Source organism: Rhinolophus sinicus, chromosome 5 (assembly GCF_057876585.1).
Source record: "Rhinolophus sinicus isolate RSI-liver-muscle chromosome 5, RSI-T2T, whole genome shotgun sequence".
Lineage (NCBI taxonomy): Eukaryota > Metazoa > Chordata > Mammalia > Chiroptera > Rhinolophidae > Rhinolophus > Rhinolophus sinicus.
This window is the reverse complement of record NC_142505.1, coordinates 35,191,194-35,210,964: the sequence shown is the minus strand read 5'-3', so window position 1 is coordinate 35,210,964 and position 19,771 is coordinate 35,191,194. Positions and strand designations below refer to the sequence as shown.

General features: G+C 37.5%; 1 protein-coding gene and 1 long non-coding RNA gene across 4 annotated transcripts in view; one reads left to right on the top strand and one right to left on the bottom strand.

The window, feature by feature from the left end:
* PPP2R3A (protein phosphatase 2 regulatory subunit B''alpha) overlaps positions 1–10,211 on the bottom strand; it is a 121,623-nt gene extending 111,412 nt beyond the window's left edge. For both annotated transcript variants that reach the window (XM_074312883.2, XM_074312885.2), the window contains exon 1: positions 10,075–10,211. The gene's annotated coding sequence lies outside the window, so the exon portion shown is untranslated. The remainder of the gene's footprint in view (positions 1–10,074) is intronic.
* A 56-nt stretch (positions 10,212–10,267) lies between these two features.
* LOC109456036 (uncharacterized) overlaps positions 10,268–19,771 on the top strand; it is a 132,632-nt gene continuing 123,128 nt past the window's right edge. For both annotated transcript variants that reach the window (XR_016021288.1, XR_016021287.1), the window contains exon 1: positions 10,268–14,796. This is a non-coding gene — a long non-coding RNA (uncharacterized LOC109456036). The remainder of the gene's footprint in view (positions 14,797–19,771) is intronic.

Sequence of the window (19,771 nt, the reverse complement as noted above, 5' to 3'; positions counted from 1 at the left end):
CTCTTGATCCCCTCCTCTCAGACCCTGCCATATGCAGATCTCTTTTTCTCTTTCTCTCTGTCTCTCTCTCCGTCAGGTGGATAAAATTTACTTAACTATTCTCTTGCTTTAAAAAAAAACCACCCAAAACGGCTTCTAAACTAGATAAACGATAAAAGGGAAAACAAAAAGGATACTGTAAAGAAAGTGTATTAGGATAAGTGTACAAGAGCTATTAGAACTACATCCTAATATAGATGATAATACAAATGATAAAACTGATCGGGGCAAAATATGTAAATGTTGGAAAATTTAAATATCCAGATACCTACTAAAACAGGTGTCAGATAAATTCCTAAATTGGCATAAAACTATTTTATTTCTTTAAAAATTTGAGAAATTAAAGATAAATATTTCTCTAGGTTTGAATATAACCAAAACAACTGGCTGGTAAGGTAACATAACAGAAAATATAAGAAAGTAATCTTGTGATATTAGAATTTGAAATAGTCAAGGAAGACAGAACATAGGCCAAAGTCAGATATGTACTTTTTGACCAGCACTGTCCAAAAAAACTTTTCAGTGTTGATAGAAATACTCTATATCTGTGCTATCTGATAAGGCTGTCATTAGCCACATGGGGTTACTGAGCACTTTAACTGTGGCTAGTGTAACTGAAGAACTGAATTTTAATTTCAAAATTAAAAATTTTGAAATTATTTCAGATTACAAAGAAGTTGCAAAATATTATAGAGTTCCTGTGTACCCTTATCCCAGTTTCCTCTACATGACCATAGTACAATGATCAAAATCAGGAAACTGAATTGGTAACTATTAACTGAGCTACAGACCTTATTCGGATTTCACCAGTTTTACATGCACTCACTCCATCCCTTTCCATCCTTCCTCTCTTCCTTTTATAGTAACTACTACCGTGACCAGAATACAGGATTGTCCCAATGCCTCCAAAAACACCCCTCACACCAACCTTTTTTGCAGCCACACAGTCACCCCAATCCTAATCGCTGGCGACCACTGATCTGTTCTCCATAGCTGTAATTTTGTCATTTCAAGAATGTTTTATATATGGAATCATACAATATATAAACTTTTGAGATTGACGTCTCTCACTTAACACAGTGGTTTTGAGAGTCATTCACTATATCACATGTTTCAACAGTTCATTCTTTTTTATTGCCGAGTAGTACAATGGAATCATTGTACGGATATATCACAGTTTGTTTACCCATTCACCAATTAAAGGATATTTATGTTGTTTCCAGTCTTTGGCTATTATAAATAAAGCTGCTGTGCATATTAGTGCACAGGTTTTTGTGTGCACATTTCCCTAGGGTAAAACCCAGGAGTGTTATTGCTGGGTTGTATGGTAAACATTCTTCAAAAGAAACTGCCAAACTGTTTACCAGAGTGGCAAGACCATTCTACATTCTCCCACCAGCAATGTATAAGACATAAGGCTGATTCCACATCCTCTTCAGCATTTGGGATTGTCACCATTCGAATAGGCGCATAGTGTTATCTCATTGTGGCTTTAACTTACATTTCCCTAATGGCTCATGATGTTCAACATCCTTTCCCGGGCTTATCCACCAGCCCCATACCTTCTTTGGAGAAGCAATGTTTAAATCTTTTGCCCATTCTCATTAATTTTAATTAACTTTAACTTAAAAATCCACATGTGGCTAGTGGCCACCATAGTAAACAGTGTAGTTTCAGATAATGGAAATACCCCTTTCAGAAATTCTGACTTTAAAAAAAAACATATGAGGGAAGAGAAAATAAGGCAAAAATGAAGACTGGTAGGCTTTAAAGATGAAATCTGATGAATGTGTCATAACTAATCTCACTGACAAAAGTGGTGGGAAGAAAACCTAAAGAACTAATTACAAATTTAGGTTTCTGAGTTAAATTTTTGAAGGGACATGAAAGGCAGACAGAGGGAACATCTAACAAAGCCGAATCCCAAGGGGTAGCACTAATTTCAATGAGAAGTTTGCAGTCTAAAATGATTTGAGTTTTTTTTTTGTTTCTGTTTTTAAATGTCAAAGAAACAAAGATTACTTCCTGGTATTTGGTTTAGATCTGTAGGTATCAAATTCTGCCTTTTTATTCAGACCATGATTTAACTGATGCCCAATTGTCCAGCTGAAATCCTAGACATGGCGTCTAATCCAACTATTCTCAATCTGAGATACAATCTAACTCAGAACCATGATGCTATCTTATGTCTCCAAGTGAAAGCCAGGCTGCACTGAGTTTGAATCCCCACCCTGCCACTTACAGCTGTGTGGCCTTACATAATAAGCTGGCTAACTTTTGAAGCCTGTTTCATCTGCAGTTAGAGATAACGATAGTACCCATCTCACCAGGATTAAGTTAACATGTCAAATGCTTAGAACACTGCCTAAGACACAGGAAATGCCCAATACCTCTGCTGTTCTTGGTATAATTTACTCATCAAGTATTTTCTACTCTGAGCTAGGCTCTGGGAGAATGGTGTTGAATAATTCATTATGAGGGCCCTCAATACATTCACTGTTTAATGGGGCAATGAAAGAGGCAAACATGGTGGGTATCAGGAACACTAGGATGGGGTTTCTGTTTTCCCCCATTTTGCTCTCACAATACATGTTCTTTTCAGAGAGGTTAGGAAAAAATTTAAGAAAAAAACATTTTAATTACCCATATCACCATTCAGAAATAGCCACTGTTAATATTTTTATGGTTATATATCCTGACATTTCCTTATGAAAATTTATAAATGTATATTTTTTAGAAATATTGGACCACATTATGTATTTTATAACTCACTTTAAACTAGCAACATCTCATGAAAATACTTCCATGTCCAAACAGATCTAGATCATTTTAATGGATATAATATTCTATCCTATGAATAAAATACTTTATTTACCCATTTGCTATTGCTAGGTTATTTACTATTGTTGTTTTAAAATTAATAGTGATACACATTCTTACACATACACTTTACACAGTTGCCCAGTTATTAAGATACATTCCAAGCAGCAGAATGCTGAGTCAAAAGGTGTGTGTGTGTGTGTGTGTGTGTGTGTATGCATACACTTTCTAGGTATGCAGGGTCAATCCAGAAAAATGACAAATTTATATTTCCAATATCAGGGTAGGAGTGGGCCATTTTCCCACAATCTCCTCGAGTGATACCACTCTTCAAATCTTTGCTAATGTGATAGATTAAAAAAATGGAAGTGTGTTGTTTTAATCTGTACCTGAAATCTTTTTATTTACCTTACAGACATTTTGTGTTGCTCATTTCTGAAGCCTTTCTTCATGTGCTTTTTCAATATTGAAAGAGAACATCTAAATCAGACTATACAGGCAGTAAAGACTTCCAAAAATATGTACCTGGTTTTGAAGGATCGATGAGGATTAGTCAGACAAAAAGGAAGGGAAGAATACTCCAGGCAGAGGGAAATACATACGGTTCAGAGGCCTAACGTGACAGAGTTGAGTGGAGAACTACAAGTAGTTCCAGCTAATTTCACTTGGGGCAGTATATAGACAAGCAAGAGGGGAGGAAAGCAGCGAGTTGCAGGAAATAGACCAGATTGCATTGTATGCTAAAGAGTCGGAGCTTTATTTGAAAACTATGGGAAAAATAAGACATGTAGGCTGGAGGGTAAGATGATATTCATGTTTTAGAAATATCATTCTAGCAGCTGAGTGGAGGCATGGAAATCAATTAGAAGGCTACTATAATAATCCATGCAAGAAGCGGTGAGAACCTAAACCAAGTAAGTGGCAGTAGTTAACAAAGAGGAGGGCACTGATTAGATAGTCAAGGAGAATTCACAGTACAGAAGGAGGGGAAAGTGAGAAGGTAGAATCTTGGGTTTCTGGCTTGGGTATTGGGGGACTAATGTTGCTACTCCCAACACAAACGTTTTGTTTTTGTTTTATGGGAGGTGGCCATAGAAAAGATAAAGAGTTTTATTCTGAATGTGTTGTTTGAAGAGATACTGTGAAAAATCCAAGTGAATGAAATGTAAATATAAAAACCGCAATAATGTTGTAAAGATTACGTAGGGTGCCAGATGGGTACTGGACCTATCAGGGGGATCACATCATAGACTGTAGATGCCTGACCACTGCACTGTACATCTGAAGCTGAAGTAGAATAAGACTGAATGTCAACTATAATTAATTAAATAAATATGTGTGTGTTTGTGTATATACATATATATATACACACACACACACACACACACAGTCACGGGATAAAAAGTACAGCATACGGAAGAATATAGTCAATGGTATTGTAACAGCTATGTACAATGTCAGAGGGGTAGACTTGGGGGGTTATCACTTTGTGAGGGGTGTAAATGGCTAATCATTATATTGTTCTGTACACCTGAAATTAAAATAAAAGAAAAAAACCGCAGGTCAGCAGGAAGATCTGGATTAGAGATGCAGCCCTGAGAGGTTGCACAGGGTGAGTGCATAAAGTGAGAACTCTGGGCTGAGGACTCAGCTGGGGATCACTGACATTTCTGGGTGAAACAGAGAAATAGAATTCTTAGGGGGAGGCTAAGAAGAGCCAATAAGGTAACACAGAAACCAGGAGAAAGCAGTTTCATGGAGGCTGAAGGAGAGACTTTCAAAATGGAGGCCACTAGTGTTGCATGCTGCTGAGACGTCAAGGATAAACAAAAATTACCCACTGAAATTGCCAATATGAAGGTAACCTTATATTGGCAAATGGTAAGCTTAGCAAGTGTGATTTCAAAAGTCCCAGACTATAGAATGTACAAGAGTGATATATAATTAAAGATATCTGTCAATATAAGCCTAAAAGAACTCTTTCAATTAGTAAAAAACGTTCTGATTGATAAGAAAGCATTGTATAATAGTTTGATTTTTTTCTTTCTTAATGGCATATGAAATGAGTTTTACAATCTTTGATTTGATGAAATATGGTAAAAATTTTCAGTTGGTCTAATTATCTATTGTATCGGGGTAGAAAGAATATAAATTTCTTGGAAAATTATAGTTAATTATTCTGAATGTTTACATTTATCCCATCTCAGGTCTTGCTGCCTGCTGCCTGCCCATCTCTGAAGACCTTTGTCTATCCTCGTTCTTTCATCCCTGCAAAGGGTCAGGTCTGTTTTCTGAATTTCTGCATACGTGGTTCATAAGCAACTTCCAAATTTCTTTCAACTCTATCATTCTACTTTAAGCAGTTTTTCATTACTCTAAAAAGTACTTTCCAGTAGCTCCTAATATTCCTCCACAGCAAACTGCTATATGGCAATTGCTGATGAAGTGGATTTGTTGTGAAACAAAGGAACAGACAGAGCAGCAGACAAGAAAAGGAGGGAGAGGATTAGATTTTGAAAGAGTCTTGCCAGGTGAAGAGGGATTAAATTGGGCTTTTATTATAAGCGAAAAAAATCTACAAAAGCTCACAGATATGAAAGTTTGGAGAACTATAAGGAGTTTGGTATTGCTGGAGTTGAAAGTGTGCAGTATGAATTTTACAGTTTTAAGCTCTCTTCCAAACAATAAGAATGAAAATAAGAATGTAAACTTTAAAGAACCTAGGAGACACCTATAACTCCAAATCACTATATATGAAGACAGAAAACAGAAGCAGGAACAGTAAATGACTTAGGAGAGTGGCAGAAGAAGGGATACTAATGGCAAGCAAACCAATTCACCCTGCACAGCCCCAATAAGGTCCAGGTTTGGAGGTTCTAGTTACCATAGAAAATGGGGTAGGGTAGAAGATTGCACATAGGGAAACTGTTTGAAATTCTGCAAAGGAAATAGTTAGGCCTCCCCACTCCCACTCCACAAACTCAAAAAATCATCCCTCCTTCACCCTGAAGACAGGAAATTTATTTAATGGTGGAAAAAGCAAAGCAAAACAAAACAAAACTTGAACCAGAAAAGCACCAACCCTGGGGGCATCACACACAGAGGGTGGTAAAGGACTGAAAATTGAATAATTGCATTCTTGACCAGTCCCCTTTCTGCTGCCCAAGTCAAGGTCACAAGAAACCAGACATACTACCTCCAACTCCCAGCACCCCCCCCCCACTGTGAATTAAAGAATCCTTTTCTGGAGATTAGACATCCCATCTAACCACATGAATGCCTCACAGTGAAGCCCACTAATTGACAAATGCTATCCACAAACAGAAAGCTTCCTCTCAGCTTTTTAGAGCATCACATTCATTTTAAATTAATTTTATTGATGTATAATTTACATACAATAAAAATGTGTACATTAAGTGTACAGTTATGCAATTTAACAAGACCCACGTAACCACTGCCCTAAAAAAACCAGAACGTTTACATCATCCTGAAAGTATCCCTGTGACCTTTCCCAATCAATTCTCCTAACCCACAATACCTGTCAAGCACTGATCTGATTCCTACCACTATAGATTAGTTTTGCCAGTTCCAGATATTCATATGAATGTATTCATAAACTATACATATTTTTCAATCTGGATTCTCTTACTTAGCACAATGGTTTTAAGATTTATCCACGTTTCTGCATGTATCAGTTGCATAATTCTTTTTACTGCTTAGTAGGTATTCTTCTATATGAATATACCAAAATTTGTCTTATCCATGAGTTGATGGACATTTGGGTTGTTTCTAGTTTGGGCTATTATTAATTAAAGCAGCTATGAACAGTTAAGTAAAAGTCTTTCTGTGGATATGTGTTCATTTCATTTGGGTAATTAACAATTACTGAGTCATAAGTGTAGATTTAACTTTATAAAAACCTGTAACACTGTTTTCCAAAGTGGTTCTACCATTCTACACGCTCATCAACACTTGAGAGCTCTAGTGGCTCTACATCCTTTTAGATACTTGTCAGTCTCTTTAATTTCAGCCATTTTAATGGGTGTGAAGTGGTATCCCACTGTGACTTTACATTTCCCTGATGATTAATGATGCTGAGCATTTTTTCATAGGCTTATTAGTAATTCATATGTATCTTTTGTGAAGTGTCTATTCAAATATTTTGCATTGTCTTTGGTTATTGAGTTCTAAGAGTTCATTTACATATTTTAGATAACAGATATTTTCTCCTGGTCTGTGGCTTCTTCCTTTTTCTTAGCAGTAGGTTTTGAAGAGTAGTAAGAGGTTTTAATCCTACTAATTTTTATTAATCCAATTAATCAGTTTTTCTTTTATAGTTAATACATTTGTATCCTGTCTTAAAATCTTTGCTTGTGCCAAGGTCATGAAGATTTTCTCTTTAAGGTTTTTTTGGTTAGTTCTATAGTTGCAACGTTTATGTTTAGGTCTATGACCCATTTAGAATTTTTACGTATAGTATAAGGCTGAGTTTGGAGATCATTTAGGACCATGTGTTCAAAAGACTGTATCCACTGAATTATGTTGGAACCTTTGTTGGAAAACAAATGACCCTATATATGGGTTTATTTCTGGATTCTCTACTCTTTTTGTCTTTACATATACCATTATCATTCTGTCTTTGTTATTATAGGTTTACAGTAAGTCTTAAAATAGCAATGTAAATCCTACATTTTTTCTTTCTTTCTTAGAATTGCTCTCTCTATTCTAGGTCCTTTGTCCTACTTTATCAATATTGAAATCAAATCACCAATTTTCACAAAGAAAACCTGTTAGGATTTTGAGTGAAATTTCAATGAATTTAAATGTCCATTTGGTACTAATGGAGATCTTAACAATAGCAAACTCTAATCCACGTAATCCATGAACATAGTATATGTCTCCATTTATTTAGATGCTCTTTAATTTCTCTCAGCAATGTTTGTAGGCCTTTCATTAAATTTATTCTCAAACATTTTATGTTTTTTGATGCTAATGCAAATGGTACTGTTATTTTAGTTTCATTTTCCATTGTGTTTGTTGCTGGTATATAAAATACAGTTGATTTATGCATTTGCTCTTACTGTTTGCCACTTGGCTAAATTCACTTATTAAATATAGTATTTTTTTGGTAAATTCCTTGGGATTTTCTATGTAAACAACCATGTTGTCTGGAAATAGAGATAATTTTACTTTTTCCTTTCCATTATTTACTGCCTGACTGCCTATTACACTGGTTAGGAGCTCCAGAACAATACCGAATAGAAGTGGTGAGTTAAAAAATCCTTGCCTTGTACTTGATCTTAGAGCAAAAGTATTCACTTTTTCACCATAAAGTATAATGATAGCTGTAGGTTTTTTGGTAGATACCCTTTATCAGATTGAGAAAGCTCTCATCTATTTCTAGTTTGTTGAAAGTTTTTAAAAATCTCACATGGTTGTTTAATTTTGTCAAATACTTATTCTGCATCTATTAAGATGATCACATAATTTTTACGCTTTATTTTGTTAATGTGGTAGATTAGGGGTTAGAGAACTGAAATTAATATCAGAAAGGTAAGATGTAGTGTTTAAAATTTATGAATGATGAATCCACAAAATAATGCATTTATAAATATGGAGGTAAATAATGGAAAAAAATAACTAAAAAAATGGTTGTTTCTGAGGAGCAGGCTTAACTGGGAGTGGAAACTGATTAATTTTTTTTTAACAAATGTATTTTCACATTCTTTTTTTATTTTCATTAAATTGATTGGGGTAACACTTGTTAGTAAAATTATATAGGTTTCAAGCATACAGTTCTATAATACATCATCTATAAATTGCATTGTGTGTTCACCACCCAGAGTCAGTTCTCCATATATTTGATCCCCTTTACCCTTTTCTACCAACCCCTCCTTACCCTCTGGAAACTAGTATTTTTTGAAAAGCCTTTTAAGCATTGACACTTTAAATATGAGAATATGTAACATTAATAACAAATTTCTAAAAATTAAAAATGGGTTCTAAGGAGATGTGAAGGTAAGACTGGGGCTGGTTACTGTGTGCTAAGCCTTGGAGGCAATGATGATGGGGAGATGAATGAACTTCAGGCATGGGTTGTTTTGGTGAAGCATGCCCAAGATATTCCTATGCACATGGAGATATATATATATATGGCAGTGAAGAGAGAGTTGAAAATAAAGGTTTGGGAGAAAGCACCAGACAAAGGTTTTAAGGCCACAAGAGGGATAAGACTGAACATGCGTAAGGTGAAAAAAAGGGTCACGGACAAAATTCTGAGGAAGGCCGGCATGTATGGGTGGAGGAGAAGGATGCCAGGAGGAGAACAGAGAATTGATTTCAAAGGGCAGGAAGAAAACCAGCCAAAATATGACACAGAAGTCAAGGGAGGAAAGTGTTTCATTATTCCAACATGCTGAATTCCAAAGATTTTGTGTACCAACCAACATTCAAGCTATAGTTTTCTTTACTAGGTGTTGCTCCTTAATTTCATGGAGAAATTTGGGAAGTTAATAAAACTTTAAACAACAAAAATGTAATGGTAGAAAACAGAGAATGGTGTTACACATATTTTTTATGTTGCTATTTGTGAGTTTTATTTCAGGACACATCTGGAACAGAAAGTATGGGGTAAAGAAGTTCCATGGGTTATCTCAACTGACGAAAGGGTTCAAGAAGAAAATGATCAACATAAATCATAGACACAAGAGAAAATTGGCTGAATATCCATGTCACTTAGATGCGGCATTTGAAGACTAGGAAGAGGAAAAACTGTAGAAAATGTCTAAAAACTTTTTATTTAACAGAGTAAACAAGGTGTGATGATTCAGGAGTAATGAGTCACTTAGAAATAATAAAACTATTAGTTTGCCTGGAAAACACTGGCACTCTGGTGGATGACTCAGTACGGAAACTGATCCCAAGGGAACAATGTAGAGGAATACAAAAACATATACCATAGAGCTACTTGTAGGAAAAAAAGGAGACCTGGAATATTTTATTTGTTATATTCACTTCAAATATAGTTCAGAAAATAAATTAAGAAATCTCTTAGAAGGGAAAATTTTTCCGATGCTCAAATAAATTGTACACATGAATATGAAAGAACAATTAATGCTTTAGGTTTAGGGATGTTTTACTTTTATTCTCATTAACACATCTCAGCAGCAGGCCTGATTTGAGCATATGGGAATTAGGAAGTGCTTAAAAACTTACTTTTATTGTTGCTGCAGTGGAGAAACAGGAAATGTCGCCAAGGGGAAAAGCACCAGGTAGGCAGTCAGGAGCTCCTGGTCCCAGCTTCTGCTTCTGCGCTGACCAACTGAGTAAGTTGAGCAAGTCACTTCCCTCACTGGAATTTCACCTTCTCTTCTGGAAAAACAGGACGAAAGAGGTCTAGGGACTGGGGTCTAGGGAACATGAGAAAAGCAAAAATTTTTTTCTTGGTTTGAATTAGGAAAAAACTATTATTTTACCAGAGAATTTTTTTCTGTTACTTGATGTGGGGAGCACAGTGAAGGCTATTACTTTTTAATGCATGTAATTTACAAAGCTACTGATTTCCCTGAGTACTGGCTCTGACAGGGTAAGCTTTAACCAGTTTATAATTTTAAAACTTTATCTATTGTATATTCTAACACATCAATAATAATTATCTCTGTTTGCCGGTAGTATTTTAAGTTACTTTAATTCACATATTTTCCTTTTCGAAGCCTTTTTCGAGGATTTTTGAGGAGATCATGTAAAAAATCAAATCACATTCTATATATAAAAATCATGTAGACAGCTTAGAAGAACATATATACAACACCGTTTAATAAGCATTGGAGTGCCATTCTAAGCTAGGTTCTCTCTTCAAGATGAGGGAAGTACAAATTCTATGATTTTGTCTCAAGTAGCTTATAACGTGAGTGGGCAGAGAAAGCGGATACCTAAACTTTATATCAAGGAAGACATCCAGACAGGAGGATGGCCAAGCCCAGTCCTGGAGAAGAGCAGAAGTCGTTGGCTGCAAGAAGAAATGGAAAATACCTTGTGGACAAAGGCAGCAAGGCAGGAGGTGGCACAGGATGGGTGAGGAACTACCAGGAGTTTGGTGTGATTCCAGTGTCAAGTTTGAAGAAAGGCTTCTAGGAACTACAGCTCAAGGGGTAGGGCAGAGGCAACAGCATCAGACGGCCCCTGAGAGGGTTCAGTGGGGGTTGGAGGGGACAAGGTCATATTTATGCTGCAGGCGTATCACTGTGTAGCACTGCAGCGGACAGAAAAACAAAGATCACACCTAGAGATAGTATCAATGTGAACATTTTTGTCAATGTCCTTTTTGGCTTTAAACATACCCAGACATGGGGATTTTTGTGAATATTTTTTTTATTTTTTAACAAAAGTGAGATTTTATTATAGTTTATTACCTTCTTTTTCCACTTTCCATGAGAATAAAAATCTACATCACCTATCTTATATACACCGGGTGGACATACCAAATTTACTTATTCAATTCTCTGCTAAGGCACATTAGGCTGTATGATAAGTAAGCTGCAGAAAGGAAGCTAGCAGCAAGCAAATGACAGAATTGACTTTAGCTGTGACAGCATTTTGAATATCCTAAAGGTGGAAAGAGGTAAGACATGTGGAAGCTCATGAGATTTTAATGTTCCAGACATAAGATGAATAATGTCTGAGTCTGGAATTCTTTGTGGATGAAGAGGAATTTCCAAAAGGGAAACAAAGAAAGGACTGCAACCCAACACAAACTAAAAATGAAGTAATTTCAAAGCTTCACATCTGCAAAACAGATAGGATGTCAAAGAACGCACTCAGACAACTTAGAACAGTGGGTGGACTGCCAGGGAACAACTAAGTGCCATTCTAGTGATAACCCACAACCACAACTTTCCAAGGAAATGACAGAGTTCCCCAAATTGTGCTCTAACAGAAAGAACACTGAGCCTTTCTTATGAGATGCTAGGTAGCCTTATTAAGACTTCATGTATCCTCCCTGGGCTTCTGTCCCTCGGGCGGGCCCTGTGAGTTACAAACTGTGCTTGTTGGAGTTCCCTAGGAAGCTGCCAATACTAGGCATTTCCCACTGCAACCAGAATACCTCTGCCTTTATCTGTTTTATATATTAGATCTCCAAAAAAATATTTTATTTGGGAAACGAAACAGGGCTCCACAGCTACATAATATTCTTAAAACCACAGGATTTTTAAAAATATCATTCACCCTTCAGATTATTTGTTAATCACAAAGGTAAAACTATAAATTTATAATAGAGGGATCTGAAAGTCACCACCTTAACACCTTAGTTAAATTTAGCATCACTAATGACGACACAATCAGACAATATGTATCTCTCAAATATGATGCAATATGAAGACTGAAGTATCATTTATACAGTTTTCTTGCCAAAAATATTTAGCTTTAATCAATCTTTTAGAGTCAATGTCCAATTACAGGAAACACAGGTGACAGAGAAATAAGTTAAACAATACCATGAGCAAACAGAAATTCATGATATAGATCATTCTATAAGACAATTAGCTTGGTCTCTTCAATAAGACAGTAGTATAATGAGGAAAAAACTATGTGTGTGGCGGTGGGATGGGGGCGGGGGGGGGGATGGAAGAAACACCAACTATAAAGGCTCTGAGGTAGAAGCACATTTTACAAAAGTGAGAATGGCAGTGTAACTGGACTTTGATTTTTACTGGATGGGAAGCTACTGAAGAAATTTGAACAGAGAAATGACATGATCTGACCTACTTTTTTACAAGATCATTCCGGTTGCTGCGATGAGAACAGACTACAGGAAACAAGAGTGGAAACAGGAAGACCAAAAAGGGGGCCAAATTTGCTTGAAATAATCAAGGGAAAAAAATGATGCTGGCTTGGATCAGGCGGCAGCAGGGGAAGAGAGAGAAGCAGATTCTGGATATATTTTGAAACAAGCGCCAATGGGACAGGTGTGTGGTTTTGTGGAAAAGAGGGAGGTCAAAGATAAGTCTAAGGGTTGTTTTTTCTTCAAATTATTGTTGGTTGTTTAGTTTTTGTTTTATTTAACAACTGGAAGAAGAGAATTGATACTGAGACTGGGAAGATTTCAGGAAGATTTGTTGGTGGGAGAGGAAGTGGTGGTGGCAAGCAAAGTCAGTTCAGTTTTCAATGTTACTTTTGAAATCCCTATTAGACATTCAGGTAAAGATATGAATAATGCTTTTGGAGAATTGAGTCTGGACTTTAGGGGAGAGATTTGGGCTAATACAAATTCAAATCATATTTAAAGCCTTGAGACTAGATGAGATCACTAAATGAGGGAAAACAGAAAGAAAAGAAAAAGAAATATATAGAAATATTTATTCTATAATTTATCTTATTCTATAAGATTCTACAGAAATGTATATTTCTATATAGGAATATAAAAAGGAACATCCAAAGGCTGAGGCCTGGGGCATTCAAACATACAGAGCAGCGCTATCCAATGGAACTTCCGGTGATGATGAAATATTTATATATGTGTCATTCACTAGGTAGCCACTACCCACATGTGGCAATTGAGCACTTGAAATACGGCACTTACAAGTGAATAACTGAAAATGTAATTTAAACAGCTACCTGTAGCTAGAGCCACAGTATTGCACAGTACTGATCTTGAGTTCAGAGAAGTGAAGAGGAATCAGCAGAGGAGACTGAAAAGAAGTGGCCAGAGAGAAAGGAACTGTGATACAATTCTCCATGGGTCTTTATTGTTTCTTCACACACTTCAAACAAGGCACTGACTGTCTTGATAGTCGGTGATAGGATAGTTCTAGACTATCTTTTCAAGAATGTTTGTATAGCAACAGCCTTGAAAGACTTGGTAGTGTCTCCCTCCAGAGCAAAGTATAATAACGTTTCCCTCTAGAACAAGGAGAAAGCATGTGTATTGCCCGTTAAAAAAGATTTGGGTTCTCTAAGACAGGTTTCCGTTTCAATACACAACTCACCGTGTATGCAGGTGTAATCTGGCTCCCTTCACATTGCCTCAGAGGTCACTGGGGCTCAGAGAACCGGTACAAAACTACTGCTACACTGGCTACTGCTATAAATAATAAACTTTCTTTTGTCTCTGATCCAGAAGTCTTGTGTCTTGTACCACCATTCCTGAAACTGGCACGCTAACTGGTTAGCTTACAAAAAGAGTAAAACCTTAGATCCTTCACAGTTCTTGACAAGTAGCTTAGGAGCCAAGTGAAGAAGCTGTTTCAAGGAGAAGGGAGTAATCAACTCTACTCCTGAACGTTATGTCAGATAAGTACTGAGAAATGACAGACGTGGACATGACTGGTAAATGATTAAGAGTGGTTTTAATGGAATTTTGGGGGCAGAAATCTGACTGGCTTGAGTACAAAAAAGAATGGGAAGAGAAACAGCAACAGAACATAGACAATTCTTTCCAGTTTTGTTATGAAGTTTCACTGAAACAAGGCAATAATTAGAGAGGAAGGTGAGTCAAGAAAGATTATTTTTAAGATGGGATAAATAAAAGCATATTTTCACGCGTAAGACAATGAAAGAAGAGGGGAAAACTGATACAAGAGACTTACGAAGCACTTAGATGGGTCAGTTCTTTCACAGTAATAGGACAGAAGGGCCAGTACATAGATACCACTGCAGGTAGTGGGTAGCTGTGGTGGTGAAAGCTTGTGAAAGCTCTTTTTTCCCTTTCCTTTCCTTTTTTCCCTTTTTCTGTTCAGAAATATGTGGCAAGGTCACCAACTGAAGATGAAGAGTGGGGAAAAGATAGTGAACATGTGAGGAGATTGAAGACATACAACAGTCATCTAGAGGGAGAGGAAAGAGAATGGAGACATCTACTATGATTGCAAGGCAATATTATGGGTCCATCTGAGGTTAAAATCATTAATTTAAGGCAAGCTCAGCAGCATGGTTTTACAGGTATGGAACAGGCAAAGAATTGTATTTAATCAGTGCTGTGGTTTAGTCAGGTAAAGTTAATGAAGTGAGAGAGAGGCAAAAGAATGGATGATGTATGCAAGGGAGAGATAATTGATGATGGAATCTAAGCCTCTATCCCATCTTCTGAAATCCTAACCTTTCCACTGAGCCCTGTGGGGCTCACGGGTAGATATCAGCAAAATCCCCATATCCTGGACCTCTTCTCTGAAGCTTACCTACTTATTTAAATGGAGACTGGGTTCTTCCCCCCAAAATGCTGCTTCCCCTGTAGCCCTCTCAGACGATGGCGGTTTTTCCTGTCCATACCCTTTAAACACGAGGCCTGGTAGGCGCCCTTCTTACTTCTCATTGATACTTTCAGTCCATTCTCACTCTGCCCTTCTCCAAAATCCCCTGCTTTGAGTCACATATCATTAGACTCTACCACCCACTGCCCTTCCTTATTGCAACATTAAAGTCTCCCCAAGGTCACGTCCTTTCATTCCTTGATGATTTTAGCTTCTGGCTCACTGTCACTTCAACACTATTTCTGTTACAACTCTTATTGATTGCCACATCTACATAGATAAATATTCCCTCTGATAACAAGGCCTTTTAGTTTCTTGACCTTTTCTCCACAATAATTATGTTGATCTTGTTTTCTACCTTGTATCAGCCGCTTTCTCCCATGACCATACCCTAACCCTTTAGAACATCTAAAAGTACATTTTAAGAACCATACATTTGAGGGAGTATCATTTCCAAAAATTTACTGGTGAGTTCAGAGTAAGACAATCCCTCTGTAGGCTCCACTGGCAGCTGAGACCATTCTGCAGGAATTCATGCTACCATCCTCAGGAGATAATGAGAGAGAACAAGACAGGGAGAACTAGGCATGCTTCTCTTTGAGGCTCTTGGCTCTGGCTTAGATGGGGGGAGAGGTGTGTGCGTGAAGGGCTAGGGTAGAGGCAGAGGCACGCTGCTATGTCAACTGAGCCTTCTTACACTGGGCTCTCAAAGGGAAGATTAATATTATTACACCATAATTTTTTAAAGTCTTATATGCTGGGTATTGTGCTGAGCGCTTAAATGCATTATTTAATTTATTCTTATGTCAACACTGAGGTTAGTGTTACCTCCATTTTACAGATGAGGAAACTGGGGTTAAGAGTTTTAAAAACTTGCTCATATTACACACTTAGAGAATGGAAAAACTGATTTGAGCCCAGGTAACATCAAAACCCTTCAGTCCTAAACCACATGTGTATCAAGGCTAAAGTAGCTCGTGTGCTCAGTACCTGAGTCCCTGCAATAATCCCAGATTTCTCAACTTCTAGGAAGGAACTGTCTCAAATTAGTAGGTATAAGAAAAAGGAAGGACAGAAAGAAGAATGGAAGGACAGAAGGACGGAAGGAAGGAAAAAAAGAGATAGGAAATTTATAGAACACTGAAGTTATTATAGTAACCTGGGTAGATAGAGCAAAAATGTTTTTTAACCCAATTCTGTTCTTCAGAAAGCTTGAAAACTTAATAAATGTATTAGTGAATGATGAAATTGTGACATATAAAATGTTAATAACCACATAAAAGAAAATCCTAACAGATAAAGTTAATGGAGTAAAATTTCAAATTATACTCTCAAAAACCAATAAATAATGCTAACTATTTGAACTTCAGACTATAAGTATATTACCAAACTTTATAAGCATCAAGACAATGAGCTTTTCAAAAATATTTACTGGGACATAATTAAAAGTATACTCATAAATGGCATAATATCCAGGAATAGAATTATATGCAAGACATGACATAAGGAGAAGCAAAAAGCTTTTTTTCAGAACAAGTGATGTGTGAGATTAAATCAACAGGAGGGAAATGGAAAATGCAGAAGACTCTAAACATGACAGACCTGCAAATATCAGGGCAAGCAAAAAAATTAACTTAACAGAAGAGTGAAACATGTGATTTGATTTGGACAAAACATAAATACAAAGAATCAGTGTAAAGATTTTCTAAACAGAAGAAACTTAGAAATAATTTCCATTTATTCACAAAGTATTTATTCAGCATCTGTAGCACTGTTATACTTTCTCAGGAAGGGGAAAGATGGGATTTAGGTGGTAATGCGATGGATCAGGGAAACAGAAGCAGAGATGAATCAGAAAGCCACTGCAATTTACTCATCCTCATATCCCCAACACGTAGCCAGTGCAAAACATAAAATAGGAATTCAACAAGATTTTCTTAATGCATGAACTGTCAGATGCTGCAGAACACCCAAAAATTCAACTGGGACAGGGGAACAGGACAAAAGCCCAATGGAAATATGTACAGGTAGGAAGGAAATGAAGATCACTTTGAGCTGACAACCTTCACAGTTTCCATGTGTCCCTCTAGGTCTCACATGTATTCCTCAACAGAACCCAAACTTCTCTCTCTTGGTTTCTATCCTGGATACAGCTTTGGTATCTTATTTCCTGGCCCCACTGACGCCCTCTATTTAATCAATCTTGACTTATCTTCAGTGAGGTTTTATCACAATTAAGATCATTAGTTCATTTTTGCCCCGATCCAGAGACTCTCTGAGCTTGCCCACGGGAAGAGCACATGAAGTATTTTTCTGTCTACAAGACAATTCCAGGCTAAACGCTGTGGTACTGTTGGCTCAAGAGTAGTACCTAACTAAACAAAACAATCCCTGGAGCAGAAGTCTGAATCACCATCTCTAGTGAGGCTCTGTGGCCACAATGTCAGCAGAAAATTTTTCATTCAATATCATGATAGAAGTGTTGGGGAAGTGGGGAGAGCTGGGGAAGAGGATGCTGAGATCAGACAGGATAGCAAAGCTGAGAGCAAAGTTCAAATGCAAGAAGCCAAAGGGGAGAGACAACGGGATACAAACCACACGCCACAAGCAGGTATGGAGATTAAGCATGGCAGGAGAAAATTAAGCATAAAAAGGTTGAGAATAAACAGCACAAGCGAGGTCGTTCATGACTTGATTTTTATTTGCTGATCACACACAGGGTACATCAGACTGAGCTGATGGGTCCAAGCCTAGGGTCAGGGCAGTCAACAAGCCTGCCGCACCGACCTATGAGTTTCATTCATATGACTGTCATTTATATCCTGAGAGGTAGGGGGGGAACCCTGAGATACTCCCAAAGTTTTTCATTCACCTGACATTCTACACGTGGGATAGGAATCCTTGTATTCTGCAGATGAGGCCCAGCAAGACTGTGTTCGTTAGGTATTTACTTACTGTACAGACAGACAATTTCTGATAATCGCTCAGCTTAATCAGCATTTTACCTGATGAAAAGGCTTATTTAGCACAAGTTTTGAACCTAAGATCAACACTCTGGTCCCATCACAAGTCCCCTAGTACTGAGAGGCAAAGTACAGAAGACAATCCACTACAGCTGCATGAACCAGCACTCCCTCCCCCCACACACTGAGAAAGACTGTCAACGAGAGGCTCAATTACACTTGTACTACAGTCATGCAAGTTCTTTTATAAAAGTCTAAATATCAAATAAACCTCACCAGTAACGGCTCACCAGTAACGGCACCACTCTGATCTCCAAACTTAGCTTACATATGTCCAAATCCCTGGAGGATGCATTCCTGCATAGGTATTTAGTTACCAAAGCACCTCAGAACATTTTGTCAGCCAGGCGTGGGTCCTTCAGGAAAAGTGACACATCCACACTGGTAACTGGAGACCATTAACAGCTTCTGCTGGTAGCATTCACTCAATACAACCACCCCTAGTTGAATGTCCTTGCTACCACTTATCTGTGCTATGCATGAAGGGCTCAAGATCAACCAAACCCTACTACGTGGGAGTTGGAGGACTAGGACATTTGAACGTCTGTGTTCACCAAGCTTTGTGAGCGGAATGTAACTTAATGGAGATCCCTAGTCTGGTCTGTCGTTGTCTAAACAGACTTTTATCATCACTGTACTGGCTATTAAAGGAAAACAGACTTTGGCCCAAGTATCTATCTATATCTTGACAGATATTATAGTACAGGTCTTACGAAAAATTTTTACTACATTCCTAAAGCTTGTTACTTATTTCATCTCATCTCCTAAGATCCCCATTCCTGATAGGTGGGAATCATCTGTAAAGATTATCAGAGAAATGAAGCTCCCTAGGGTTACAGAATGGACAGTAGTTCAAGTTGTAAACTGACCCAATCTTCCTTTCCTATTATGCTCTTACCATCTTTGGGGGAGGCTGTATATATTTTTCACTTCCATCTTTTTTTGTTTTTTCCCCCCAGAGCTCAGGGCACCAATTAATTCCATTTCAAACAAGTCTTCGGTCTGAACAAGTGATGTCCCTACTTCTCAGGGACCAGTTTTGTCCACATGCTAGATGAGACAACTCCATGCGTCATATGCTTCCCAATCTGGTCAAATATGGTTGGGATGTGAACTCAAGCAAGGCAGGCCAATCCTATTTTTTCTCCTGGGGATTTGGAATTGAAGCACTGACACATTGTTAATTAGCTGAGAACTCTGGGTCTTGAAGGTCCTACAGATTTGATGGTTGAGGCCACTGTTTTGGGGCACCCATGATGAGCAACATGACGGCAGACACTGGTGTTAACAGGCAGACATAATACACACACAGAGAGAAGCGTGTTCAGTTTCCATTACGGCTGGCTGCACTTCATAAAACTGGAGTGAGCTGATGTGTTCTCTGTATATTTTTATTATAAAAATACCTTTCTACTTGTATGTCTTTAAATGGATATTTATTCCTTAAAACCAATCAATTTCTATGACACAAAAACACACATCTTCATTGATAGTCTCTCTCCATCTGTTTTTCTTTCACCTCCTACCCTCTCTCCATTTCATCTGTAGCCAAAACACCTTCGTCATATGTAATAGATACTTACCATGATCTTTCAGCTGGCCAGAATCTTTTGGACATTCTAATCTTTGATTATAATGAGGACA